The sequence below is a fragment of the Nymphalis io genome, chromosome 6 (assembly GCF_905147045.1).
Source record: "Nymphalis io chromosome 6, ilAglIoxx1.1, whole genome shotgun sequence".
Classification (NCBI taxonomy): domain Eukaryota; kingdom Metazoa; phylum Arthropoda; class Insecta; order Lepidoptera; family Nymphalidae; genus Nymphalis; species Nymphalis io.
Window position 1 is genome coordinate 3,566,029 of NC_065893.1, and position 13,504 is coordinate 3,579,532.

The 13,504-nt window shown below is 33.0% G+C and overlaps 1 protein-coding gene across 2 annotated transcripts in view; it reads left to right on the top strand.

Moving 5' to 3' along the window:
• The first annotated feature begins 252 nt into the window (after positions 1 to 252).
• Positions 253 to 13,504, top strand: part of LOC126769089 (uncharacterized) — a 53,393-nt gene continuing 40,141 nt past the window's right edge. Inside the window, exons 1-2 of one of the 2 annotated variants that reach the window (XM_050487626.1) lie at positions 253 to 467; positions 6,655 to 6,701. The gene's annotated coding sequence lies outside the window, so the exon portion shown is untranslated. The remainder of the gene's footprint in view (positions 468 to 6,654; positions 6,702 to 13,504) is intronic. The other variant, XM_050487628.1, reaches the window with a different exon arrangement.

Sequence of the window (13,504 nt, forward strand, 5' to 3'; positions counted from 1 at the left end):
CTATTAGTTCCGTTTCTAAGTTCTCTTTTTTGGCGTAAAAACGCAACGACGATCATAGCGGAATTGGCGGCCACGCTCTTAGTTCTTCGTTTGTTTTCGTATCATCTCGGCTTTTTCCGTACCCCTACTTCGGATGTGATTACGTGAGCCTTGCGAGAGCGAACGAGACCTCGATGCCCCTCCACCCGCTCAGGGCCACTCGCTCAGCGATCGGTCTCTATCTATACCAGTTTTCAACTAGCCGTTCTTGTGAGTGTTTGTGTCTTTCGTTTAAATCGAATTGATACGACTTTTAATTCGTGCGTCTTTTAGAAAAACTGCTACTACTTAGTGAAAAAAAACTGGACTTCACGCTCCGTTGCAGCGTTATCGGTACTGTGCAGGAGGTGTTGTGTTAAATTTGTGAATGTTTGTGACTACGCGACGTTGTCGTGTCAAATCCGTCTTGGATCCTTCGACTCGGCAAGGTAAATACAGAAACTCTTGCTTGTAAGAAACACCGTATACGTGGAAGAAAGTAGTTGGATTGTCAAGTTTTAATCATTTACTAATTACATTGCCAAAAAGATATCGGAACTCGTTCACCACCTACTTAGCAATGAGCATTATACAGAATTTTTGTACCGTTATCTGACGTGGACTTACCGACAATACACGATACAATTTAATTCTGTTCTCAATCGTATTCAATTTATTCTTCTTTCATTAATCTTTGATAGTATTTTGTTTATTAATTCGCTGCGTTACAAAATATCTAATACTTTTCAATGTCTTACTTGACTTAATGGAGCAGTTACTTATAAGGAAGCGCGGAACTATTGTTGTTCCTATAAGAAATTGTTTTAACATGTAAACTGTTTAATGGTTTTTCTATACAATGACGATTCTGCGCGTGTGCGAATAAAGGTTTGGGATAATGAAGATAATTATTTGCAATAGATATATGTATAATAGATTCATTAATGAATCCATTTGACTTGGCAGTGCAAAACTGCTTTCCAGCAACTCTGGATGGGCGTGGCAAGTGGCCAAGTGTTTCCAAGGCCCACGGGGACGGGTTTTTTAAATTGTCTACCAAGAGTAACCAATTTCATCACCGTTGACGATCGTCGGTTCATTTAAAAGTCATTTAACTGACAAAGCTTGCTAGTTTCATTTTAACTACGTTCAGAATAAAATTCCCTGTACATTATTATGTATTTTGACAATACAATGGCATTATTTAAAGCGTTTTAGTTTCGAGAAGCTTAAGCAATTATAATCAAACCGTACTTTAAGTTAGTAGCATAATAATTTAATTTAACTTTTTCATTATTAACTACGTACAAATAATGATCAATTCAAAACAATCGATTAAACGTTGCCGAGTCCATGTGTCGTGTTGCTTTCTCAACATTTCGTCTATTTTTAGCGGTAAAGACGCGCGGGCGCGGGGACTGCAAGTAGGTCGCGATGTTTGCTCGTCCGCGACGCTACGTACCTGCGCTCACGACGTCGACCGCCGACCGACGCTTCTTTACTTAACAGTGAAGGATAAAAACGTCATTTATATTATTACAGAGACATTTTAAGGCCATAACAATTATAACGGATATTTTTTAAAGAAAATATTGAATGATGCAAATTAATAATGTACGAGTAAGATAAAATATATGTAAAGAGCCCCAATCCCATTATTAATAGCTTGCTGGAAAATTGTTTTTTTATATTTTTCGATTGATTAACTGGTCAACATTCCATGAAATTCAAAATAAAACAGGTCAACTTAAACCTAATGGTCAGAAGTTTTGCGATTCATCTCTAAATTACAATGTTTACACACTTCGCCTGAAAGAGCTTTTTCGCTCAAAAATAATAAAACATCATCGTTATTTGAATGAGAATTTATCTTTTAAAGTTATAAAAAGGTTTTAAATTAGCAATATTTCATGTCTTGTAATTTCTTGGAATTTTGAAAACCGATTGCGGTTGATTTGATAAGCAAATCGAAATAATAGTCCGAGTGAAGTCGTCATTTTAACTATCATGACCAGTGGCAGGCAGGCTGGCAGCGAAGAAAGGACGACTGTAGTGAACGACCGAAATATTGCATGAAAGATAATTTCCCCCGCAGTTGAGCGATGTCGTCAGCTGATAGCCTGAGGTTAATGGCCTCGACTTTGTCTCGATGTCCGCGCACTTATCGTATACTATGTTCGTACGTAATACATATGAGGTCGAAGGGTTATCGGGACATTTCAAATACGTTTCGTGTTTGTAATTAAACACACTCTAGCTATAAAGTAGGGCACATTTATAATCAGTAGGTGGGCTCAGTGCTTTTATAATCATGGCTACTATTTGAATTGCTATTATATTTCATTCAATACTTTCGATGGATCTCGTTTATGTTTATATATTCAGTGAAGTCTTTTGTTATTTGTAAATTTATTATTTAAGTTTGTGGGTTGTTCAATATTATTGTTTATTGTTTCTCCATAAAACACATTTGTTAAAAATTTATAAATTACTAAAATATTTTATTTAAACGTTTATTCAAATAAGTATTATTTACATTTAACCAAAAAAATACCTACAAATGAAATGAATTTTAGCTACTATTAATTATTTAATTATTAGTTAAGTGTTAACTATAACTTAATGACAAATCTTATCAGACAAAAGTTAGTGATTAAAGGTTAATACTTATATAAGAAGTTGTCGTTAGAGCTACCTTATGTAGAAAAAATATGTTATGTATTAATATAATATGTGTGGTTTAAAGCGTAATGTAATTAAAATCTAGATAACAATCTGCGGTTATAGCAAGACAGTCAACCTTGAAATGAGGCGAGGTTACGTATTTATAGTTTATTAAATACAACTACCAATATGTTCCGAGTTTACATGGGTATAATTAAGTTTTTACCTCGTTATATAAATTTAATTTATTTCGATAATGAGATATAAACAAATATTAGAAAGTGGGGAAGATCTATGAAAAGTTACCCGAAGCCTGGTAAAAGGACCGGGTTATCTGACCTAGCAGGCCTAGTTCACGGATATTAGCGATTACAATTTTCAACCCGAGCTCGGTGAGCTCTGTGAGCTCTGTGATGTTCTTCTCCGACGCCAACGCAGCAACGTATCGTCCGCATAGGAGACAACGCAATAATCGGAGATTTATAAATGAGACATGTTTACGTTGCGCATCCATCATGTTTGGCAACTAAATGTGTTCCGCGAATCTGCACAGGTTTAATGGTGGCGATGCCAACGAACACAATGTAATGTGCTTGCAATGAAACAGCTAGTAACTAATGGTCGCACGCTCCGAAGTTCGGAGCAGTTACTGTAGCTCGGCGTGCTATACGCATAGATTTACGCAATAGTAGACCCTTATAAATTGAAAGCGTTCATTTAAAATAGTCTGATATGAAAAATCTCTCCGTCTTTGTTGACCCATGACAAACCTAAAAAATTATGCAACATATAAACATACAATATAGGTAAGAGGTATACCTCATCTTAAAAGTATAAGCAATCATATTATGAAAGCCCCATAAATCAATCGGATTAGAAATTTTTGTAAAAATTAGAAAAACAAAACACTTAAAAATAAAGACAAAATAACTACCAGTTGTTTAGGTTTCATAGCATTACGTTTTTTATTCATATTTATTAATATATGTATATTTATCAGTAATTCATATTAATCTAAATCAGTCTCGAAGATATAATAATATAAATCTTTAAAGTTAATTTAAAGATTTTTTTGTGTTATCTATAAAATCTAAAGCTCTTAAAGGGCTCTAGTTAGGCATAATTTTTTAAGAAATACGGCCGTCATCGTGATTTATCGTGATTTTAAATTTTGATCAGAAATAAAGGTATGATATAATTTTGCAGACAATTCGCTAGCGGCATACAGTCTCAATGGGTATCCGCCGCAAGGCTAGAGGGGTAATTGTCAAAGATTACTCCGGCCATGAATCAAAATATAAAACCGACACACACACGCCTGATTTACTACCGTTATTACTATTTCTTGTGAAATCTGTTACTTTAATTATACAATTACAAAATTAGTAAACAAGTTATTTTAAACTTCTTAAAAAATAGATTTTCTTATGATATTAAAAAAATATATATTTAGGAATCTATTTAAATGTGTCCACAATAAAATAACAATTTCAATCCTGTAAACAGAGACCTTTAATGTCGAAAGCTTAGTTTGTCGAATGTCAAACACGATTCCGTACTAGTCATTATTCTCTTCCGCTTCTAATACGTGAACTCTAAACTAGATCTATCTATCACAAGAGACTGAAAGAGTAAGTGATCGGTTTTGATATATTCAAAACGTATACATTTATAATCAGCTTTGAGGAAACGTAATAATAAGCGAAATTGTGTAACAAAAGGGCTCGATTGGTATTCAGTATCTACTTATTTGTTGAACAGTCTTTATTTTATTGATAATTTTTATAATTATTATCGATTTTAACTTTTCCAATATCTAACCCTTATTTGTGTTGGTGACTGCTTATTGCTCATAATCTCTAGTTGTAAGTGACAGTTTATTTTACAAGTTTCTACCTTATATTTTTATTTATAAAACCACATTGGATTAACATATATTTCCTACATTTAGGTATTTATAAAGAAATTAAGCCGGGATGGCCCAGTGGTAAGAACGTGTGAATCTTAACCGATGATCGCGGGATCAAACCCGGGCAAGCACCACTGAATTCCATGTGCTTAATTAGTGATTATAATTCATCTCGTGCTTGACGATGAAGGAAATCATCGTGAGGAAACCTGCATGTGTTTAATTTCACTGAAATTCTGCCACATGTGTATTCCACTAACCCGCATTGAAGCAGTGGTGTAGAATAAGCTCCAAACCATTTCCTCAAAAAAGAGAGGAGGCTTTAGCCTAGCAGTGGGACATTCACAGGCTGCTATCTATCTATCTACACAAATTGACAGCTAGAGGCTTAGAAGGACCTAAATCTTAAGATCGCAATAAATATAATTATTTTTTAAATATTGTATCACATAATAATAATTAGAACAAGTACGTGTTATCCTACACAGATGGTAGATTCCAGTATGCTATGTATATTACATTAAACGGTTGGGGGGCTATTACGCTTAACTTTATGACAACTTTGTACACTATTTGTTGCTTATTGTATGTATTAATTTAAAATGAATAGTACAAGTAGTAAGTACTATTTTCTTTCTTGTTTTTGGCTTTATTCTTTTTTTTGGTTTGACAGGAAGAAATGACAAAACTGTACCAAATCAACCAAATTTTACCATTATAACTACAACCGAAATATGAATTGTCGTTGAAGAAATCCTTCTATTGGCAGAATAGCAATGTTACATCTTTAGTATGTTAAACTTGTAACTTAAATGGTTTAAACGAGTATATTTGTCCATTTCCCTTTTATTTTCAAGTCGTAATACCGTTGCGTTAGATATTTAGATTCATCGACAGCTTAGATCGGAAACCGTCCACCACTTTCACCAGCCGCCATCTTGTTGGCGGCCATGTTATGCGCGAGCGCAACTCATTGAAGAATTGGCACGCTTAGTTTTACTTCGTGCTTCACGTGACGTAAAGCTCAAGTCTTACACCTACATTCCAAAATATTGGTATTGTTTTATTTAAAATGTCATAGTTATAATAAGAAAAAAGTTTTAAAATACATTCATACTAATTTAAGCAAAATAAACATTATTGTCCTTTACTTGTGTTTTGAAAATTAGTCCTACAAGTTTTTGCCATTGTAATGAATTCTGACTATTTCGAATAGACAAAATATTGCCGGTAAATGAAATCGATTTGTAAACGTAAACAATAATTATATAATCCAATTTAAATGTTTGATCAACTTTTACCTAAAGTAATAATATGATATTTGATAAAATGCAAGATATGTACATCGTAGACTCAGTCCAATTTGAATTTCACATTTTATGTCAAGGTCGATATCTCGATTGTATATTTAAAATTACTCGCATGACGGAATTCTAACTTATTTTTCGATCGTGTCGTAAATTTTAACACCCAAAAAATAAATGAAGTTAACACTATTCATAATGAATGACTTCGAAACTAAACACATAAGAATATATAAACATAAGATTATATTGTTTTTTACAATCGTTTAAATGAATCAAATGTTTTTCGTTTAGAACAATAATGTACAGATAAATTTACGGTAAAATTATGTGGAGTGATATAAGAAAGACATAATTATTATTTTTTTAATTCTTAAATATTTTAATGACCATCCTGTATATCACTAAAAAAAACTAGTAACTATGTTTTGTTAAACATTAGGACTGTAGAGTCACTCTACAAATAAATAATAATATTATCATATCAGTGAGATGTCACAGGTGCGCGGGCGCAGCAGCGGGCGGCGCGGGCGCGCGAGTATTCTCGTGACACCGTTTGTAGTTTGTTTGACCTAAAAACCATTTTGTCGTTATCATTTCTTAAGTACGCATGATATTTATTTTATGTTAAATATTTGCTTACCATCTATTTCTTTTCATATTGTATATTTATGAATAATTATTTAAATATTTATTGGAAATAATACATTTAGATCTTGTTCCAATTTTTTATAAATTTAATTGCTTTTTTTTTTACAGTTAACTGCTGTTGAAAAAATAACATTCCCTTCGCACAAATCGATAAAGTAAGTGCTTATTTTATTTTAAAGATCATTAGCCTTTCTAATTACCAACAAAATTATCAGTAAAATTGATATGGTTGCGTTTCGGTTTGAAGGGTGAGTGAGCCAGTGTAACTACAGCCACAAAGGACATAACACCTCAGATCCTAAGGTTGGTGGCGCATTGGCGAGGTAATGAATGCTTATTATTTTTTACCTTGCCAATGTCTATGGGCGGTGATAACCACTTATCATCAGGTGACCCATTTGTTCGTCGGCCTGCCTATAACATAAAAAAAACTTCCTATAATTCCTCATGTAGGTCCAAGTTTATCTTTTATTAATTTGTGAACATGTGCTGTTAAGTTGTCGTCGAGACCTCTTGTCGTAATGGGATACATTCCCAGTTCCCAAACCCACTTGAGTGTTGAGTGGTATTAGACATGTGCCTAGTAGACAGAAATTACTTATTCATGATTTTGTAACTTGCTATAAAAGCCAGAACTGAAAAAATAACTTTTTAAGTGGAAATAAAAGTAGTAATTCAATATGAATTGATTGTATGTATGGTTTTATTGATTCAAAATAAATTGAAATAATCTTAGTTCAACTTAAGTAATAAACTTGACCCAGTCGACAACTGCTCAAAATGTATTCTGTCGCCTCGTCTCGTCTCGTCTCGTCTCGTCGCCTAGCTCAACTCTAACACGACCTTCGGCAAAGTTTTTGCTTATTGCCTCTTCTATTGTTGCTCTTTGTGATTGTTCGTTATCATGCCCTTTGTTTTCATAGCTTTTTTATGGACAACACCGTCGTTGATTATATCATTTCCCTTTTGATGATGAAATTAAGACCTCTAATACCGATTAGCGCGTTTCCTTCCTTGTCGTCTAAAAACAGCTTAATCGAGTTTACTGAGAAAAACGTCTCCTCTATACCGAATTTGATTCGCAGTGCAGCAATACAATGAAGTTACGGTTTGCGCGGGTGTCGGCAGGGAGCGAGCGGCGCGAGGGCGGGGGCGCAGGTCAATGACGTCCCTCCGTCTGGGGCCCGACACCCGCCCCTCCGCGCGTCTGAACCAGTTCCCGACCGAGTCATGTAGCTTACCGCCATCTCTATCTAGTTTACACCGATATACTGTACTCACTTACCTGCCAAACATTCTCGCTAGGTTACATTCTGTTCCTATAAAAAGTTAGCACTCGCTCGAGCCGTTGCTGAATGGTTAGTCCCAGAACTCCCACGACGACTGATATCGCGTTAATCAGTATTCAAATACCGGTTTAGATGATATCACGAGGAGGTTGTGTCGCTGTCAAAAACTCGACGCGCTAATGGCGAAACAGTCGCTTTCGCAAACCGTTTCGTAATGCTATTGAGCCGAGAATAGTCGAAAGTTTCTTCACGTGTTTTTCCCTCAAGCGGTCAGATTGCACGAATAAAGATTTAGTTTTATTTCGCGTGCGTTATCGTTTCGTAGCTAAATTGCTCACAAATACTGTTCAATTTAATTTTAAATGGTTTAACAGCTCGCAAGCTATTAAAATATTAAAAAGGTGAATTCGTGAAGCTGAGTACCGGAAACATCAAGTATAGTCCTACCCTCGACGAACTCCGTAATGCAGGTGCGGCGGCGGCCGCGTGAATATTTTATAATCTTAAATAAAAGTACTTAAAATCACCTCTCCGAGATATAAGTTTTTCCATAGCTGTTAGAATTGCACCACATGGCTTTGTCTTAAATAAAAAAAGTACAGTACAATATTTATGTGTATGTTCAGACATTAATTACCATCATTTTATATTTTACATTGCTCTCATTAATTCTTTACTTATATGATGTTACAATCTTGCATTCAATTTAAAGCTTGAAATGAAGAACGTGTTTGCCATATACATATATGTATACTTTAAAATTTTTAGTTTACACTAATAATTTAAAATTTATTGCTGAATATTTAACGTAGAGGTCGATATTTTCATACTAAAAATCTTAAAAAAATCACATATTGTAGTTGACAGATTTACGAAGACTAAATCGATTCTTAAGTGGTAGATACTAATAATAATATTCTGACGATCGTTAATTATGCGGATGTCGAGATATCGCTGACAAAGTTCAAGGTTCGACCTCGTACCATTACACTTGTTTATTTACTCGTCATATTTGTGTAACGAAAGCATTGTGACCACCGAAAAATATATCGAGCCAAATTTCGGCATTCAATAAACAGCCGATATGGGTTAAATATTATCTTTGTCATATGCAAAATTAAACTAACATTTTTTAATTACTATGCATTCATTATAAAAGACTCATAAATTCTATGTCTTTATTGTGATTAAGTACCTGCATGTATGCTAGATATATGCTGATATGTTGTAGTATGCTGATAAAAAAATGAAAAAAAGCCTTAATTTTTATGAATCAATGATCATTTCGGACGATGAGTGATTGATCGATTTGCCAAATGATCGTGTCGCGAGTCGTCATAATAGAGTGCGTGTGCCGTAATCTTTAATATTGTACTCGAAAATTACTCGAAATGAACATCATTAAAAATGAATACATCGTAATGTAAAATTTTGAATCGATCATTACATTACATTTGAATGGATGTGGGTGAGCTATGTAGGTGTAGCGCAAGTCAGAGTATTTGTGATTATACTATTTTAATAAGGAACAATGAATGAGTTCAAAGAACTTATTATACATAATTCATATATCATTATGAGTCTATTAAAATCAAATTTAAGACTAAAATAAAGTAAATAACCCAAAACATTGACACGAAAAGAATATTTACATTTTTGCGTGTAATTTTATAATAAATTTATTGTCTGTTTAATTTTCAATTAAAAACATATTACATTTTATAGAACTTTAAAAAATTATTGTTTAACTAATACCTACTTAATAGTTTAACAATCATAGTTAAAAAAATTATTGTTGGCATTATTTATGTTTACAGTATGTGTAACAATTTTTACCAAAAAAAAAAAAGACATTTAATTAACATTATTTCAACCAATATATCTCTTATATTACTTTTTATTTAACCATTATATTTATAAAGCTATGAAAAATGAAAAGCATAGTTAAATATCGGCATGCAAGAAGTAAGGCTTGCAGCTCCGCAAAAGCGAAGCCAGTCACGGTTAAAGAGCACAACATTTTATGAACCCGGAAGGATAACTCGTTTATAGTGGCAGTCCCTCTAACGGGTAACAACGGTAACCTGTGTATTTTCAATCGCTGACTGCACTAATGACGTACGTACAGCGAGCCACAGATCTAAAATACTTTAAAGGAATGCCGTCATTAAGACTTTGCAGTTTTTGTCACACGCTTGACCATAATAGTGTGTATTGAGAGCAGGTCCAGTTATCATTACATTGAGTATCATATATACGATTATAAATTATTTTTGCAAAGTCGAGAGAATGCCATTTTTTAATGTATTTTGCTTATAAAATATTTATTAAACATATTTTAAAGTAATAAAAAAACCGGAAACGCAATCGCTTTCCAAGTTTTGCACATTTAATCAAAAAGTAAAAAATAATAATAAAACAATTATTATTCGGTATGGACATAAATTACCAACTACGTTTACCATTTATAGCTTGAATTACAATCAACACGTTGTTAATACGTAATTTTTTACCCTGTGAGCCTCAAGCCAATGTGCCAATACGTACACGGATATGATCGGGGGTCAACGGTTCTCCTTGGTGGGGTGTTCACCTCGAGCGACCTTACACGACACTACAAAGCTGAAATAAAACAACTGCGGATATTGCTCTGGTAGCTTTGGCGATTGACGATTTGAATACTGATACAAGAAATAAAAAATCTAAATCGTAAGTTTGTTTTATCTTAAACGATTAAAACGATAATTGATAGCAGATGTTTCGTGTCGGGATCTTAATACCTCTTAGTTTTTACATCGTTTAAAAAACTAACGACGACTTTTTATAAATCATATTTTTGTCGACGCCTAACAAAAATAACGATTGTGTTGTATAAATTGATTTAAGGGTTGTTTATTTTTTTATAACGATAAATTTGACGACAAAACTTTTTACAGCTACCAAATTATATTCTGAACCGAATAAATACCTATAGCCTATTCCAACCGCAAGAGGAGTAGAGAAATAAGCAACTTTGACATCGAATTGACACATCATTGGTCGAAATTTTGAATAATCTATGATATTCACATGGATTCGCGAAGAAATGGCGTTTCGAATGTCCGCAAAGATGTAATCGGATCTTTGGAAGTTAAATTAAAGTGGTTACAACTAGATAATTGGAATAGAGAATCAAGAATTGTTTGTAGTGCATACTACAGCAGAACTATATATATATATATATATATATATATATATATTAGCAAATCGCATAGAATATGTAAATATAAGTTTTGTTTATCTTTACTACTTTGATTGGAATGTATGTATTTTTTTTTTTTTTTTTTTTTTTTTTTTTTTTTTTTTTTTTTTTTTTTTTTTTATTATAGAATAGGAAGGCGGACGAGCATATGGGCCACCTGATGGTAAGTGGTCACCAACGCTCTTAGACATTGGCATTGTAAGAAATGTCAACCATCGCTTACATATCCAATGCGCCACCAACCTTGGGAACTAAGATTTTATGTCCCTTGTGCCTGTAATTACACTGGCTCACTCACCCTTCAAACCGGAACACAACAATATCAAGTATTGCTGTTTTGCGGTAGAATATCTGATGAGTGGGTGGTACCTACCCAGACGAGCTTGCACAAAGCCCTACCACCAGTAGGTAGCATTATTTATTTTTATTTAGGGATGCGATTAATTTGATAAATCTAGGTAAAAATTGGTCGATTATGTCTTCATATGTGTGTATTTTTAATCTATATATATTTCGTTATGCAAACGGTTATCAACCTTAGTCTTATATATTCTTACATTGATTTCTCAACGCGAACAAGATATTTTTTTTGGAAATGTTTATATTATTTATTGTGATAAATTGCGCATTTCCAGGTAAGAGGCCGATATTGACAAACTTAAAAAACAAAATCTTTTTTTAATACAAAATTAGAACCAAATCGTTAGAGCTAGAGCTTTCGATGTACACGAAATATATATTTATATACCTACATATATACAAGAATTGCTCATTTGATATTATAAAACAAGATATAATATTATTCATTAATGATGGACCAATTCGGAGCCTAGGCCTTCGCTGTTATTGATAGTTAAGGAAGTAATTATACGATTGAATTTTAATCTGCCTTCAGTTGTGGATTTATAAGCAGGCTGAGTAGGCTTGTGCAGTCTTGAGGGGCGGCAATTTTAGGGACTATTTTTTTAATTATATTTGTCAGAGCTGAGACTTTGCGACCATAAAAAATACGTAGAACATACGAACAATTTGCTTTCCTCCTTTCTTTTCACTATATATACGAAATATATTAAGCTATTTTTTGAGCAATTACAACAATGTTGTTGAATTACAAAAATGACACTAGGCACTCAGACACATAATTGTGTAGCAAGGGCTACAAAAATTCAATAGTCTATATTTGGAAAATACGTCAATTCGCCACTCTCTTCGCCACCTCATTTATTTTATTTATTAACTTTTTGTCTTTTATCACCTTTTCTTCGCGGCAACTGAAGCCACATATTTTTTTAAATTTAACTACAATATACCGTTTTAACAAATGTTAAATTATGATATATTATACCATATTATATTTTTGAACAGTTTTTTTTATTAAACTCTAAATTGACAATCACAGTCAGTACAGACGTACCTACATTGGCTTACGTGGCTAATAAAAAATAATCGTATATAAGTATATGATACTTTGATTCGCAAAACACAAATTTGTATTGTGTGAGTTTTTAACAACTTCCCGCTCTGATGAGCAGACACAAAAGTTAAAAAATATCTTTAAGTCATATGTAACATTCAGGACAAGTAAATGGTTCAATTTTTGGACACTAACCGTTCACTTCCGTCCCCATTTCGCGGGTTAGAAAGACGACCCCGGCCCGTAAACAATCTCTAAGAAAACATCGATAAAAAAAGAAGCCGATCGGTTGTTTCGTTGCTGCTTTAAAGAAGGACAAACTCACAAACAGTAGGTTATGTTTTTACCACATTATTTTTACGAACTAGACGAATGTCAAATGATATATCTACATACATAGGTTCTCAATTGATGCGGTTACCTACAAACATCATTTCATAATTATTTATATAGTACATTACACGTATAATTTTTATAATCATTGGTATAAATAGCGATTTGAAAGTTTAAAATCTAAATTAATTTAGTATATATACTAATAAACTATAATATATACATAATTATATTAAATTATTATGGTCATGTCACGATTTCCCAATTTTTTATTTTTAAAATGTACAACAGACTATAAAGATTGTTTTTATTGTCTTAAAACTACAAATAACCTTCGTCAATGATCGTCACATTCGATTTCAAGACGGACAAGTTTTGCGAAAATACGACTTCAAACCGGCCGGGCTGCGCAAAAGGTCAAGGAACATAAAAACACTAAAATAATCTGAATATTAAGTTCTCGTAATCAGAATCGGATAATATATTATCGGTGAATGTACGATAAGGTTTTGTGACCGTATTTCAAGCAAATGTTAATTGTCATTTGTAATTTCCGCAGCGAAGTTATTTTTGTTTAATTAGATATTATTAAAATAATAGCTTTTATTTACATTTTGGACTTGGGCTATAATTTTGAATAATGAATCTTGTTTGAAAATTGTAAAGGTTAATTGTTACATT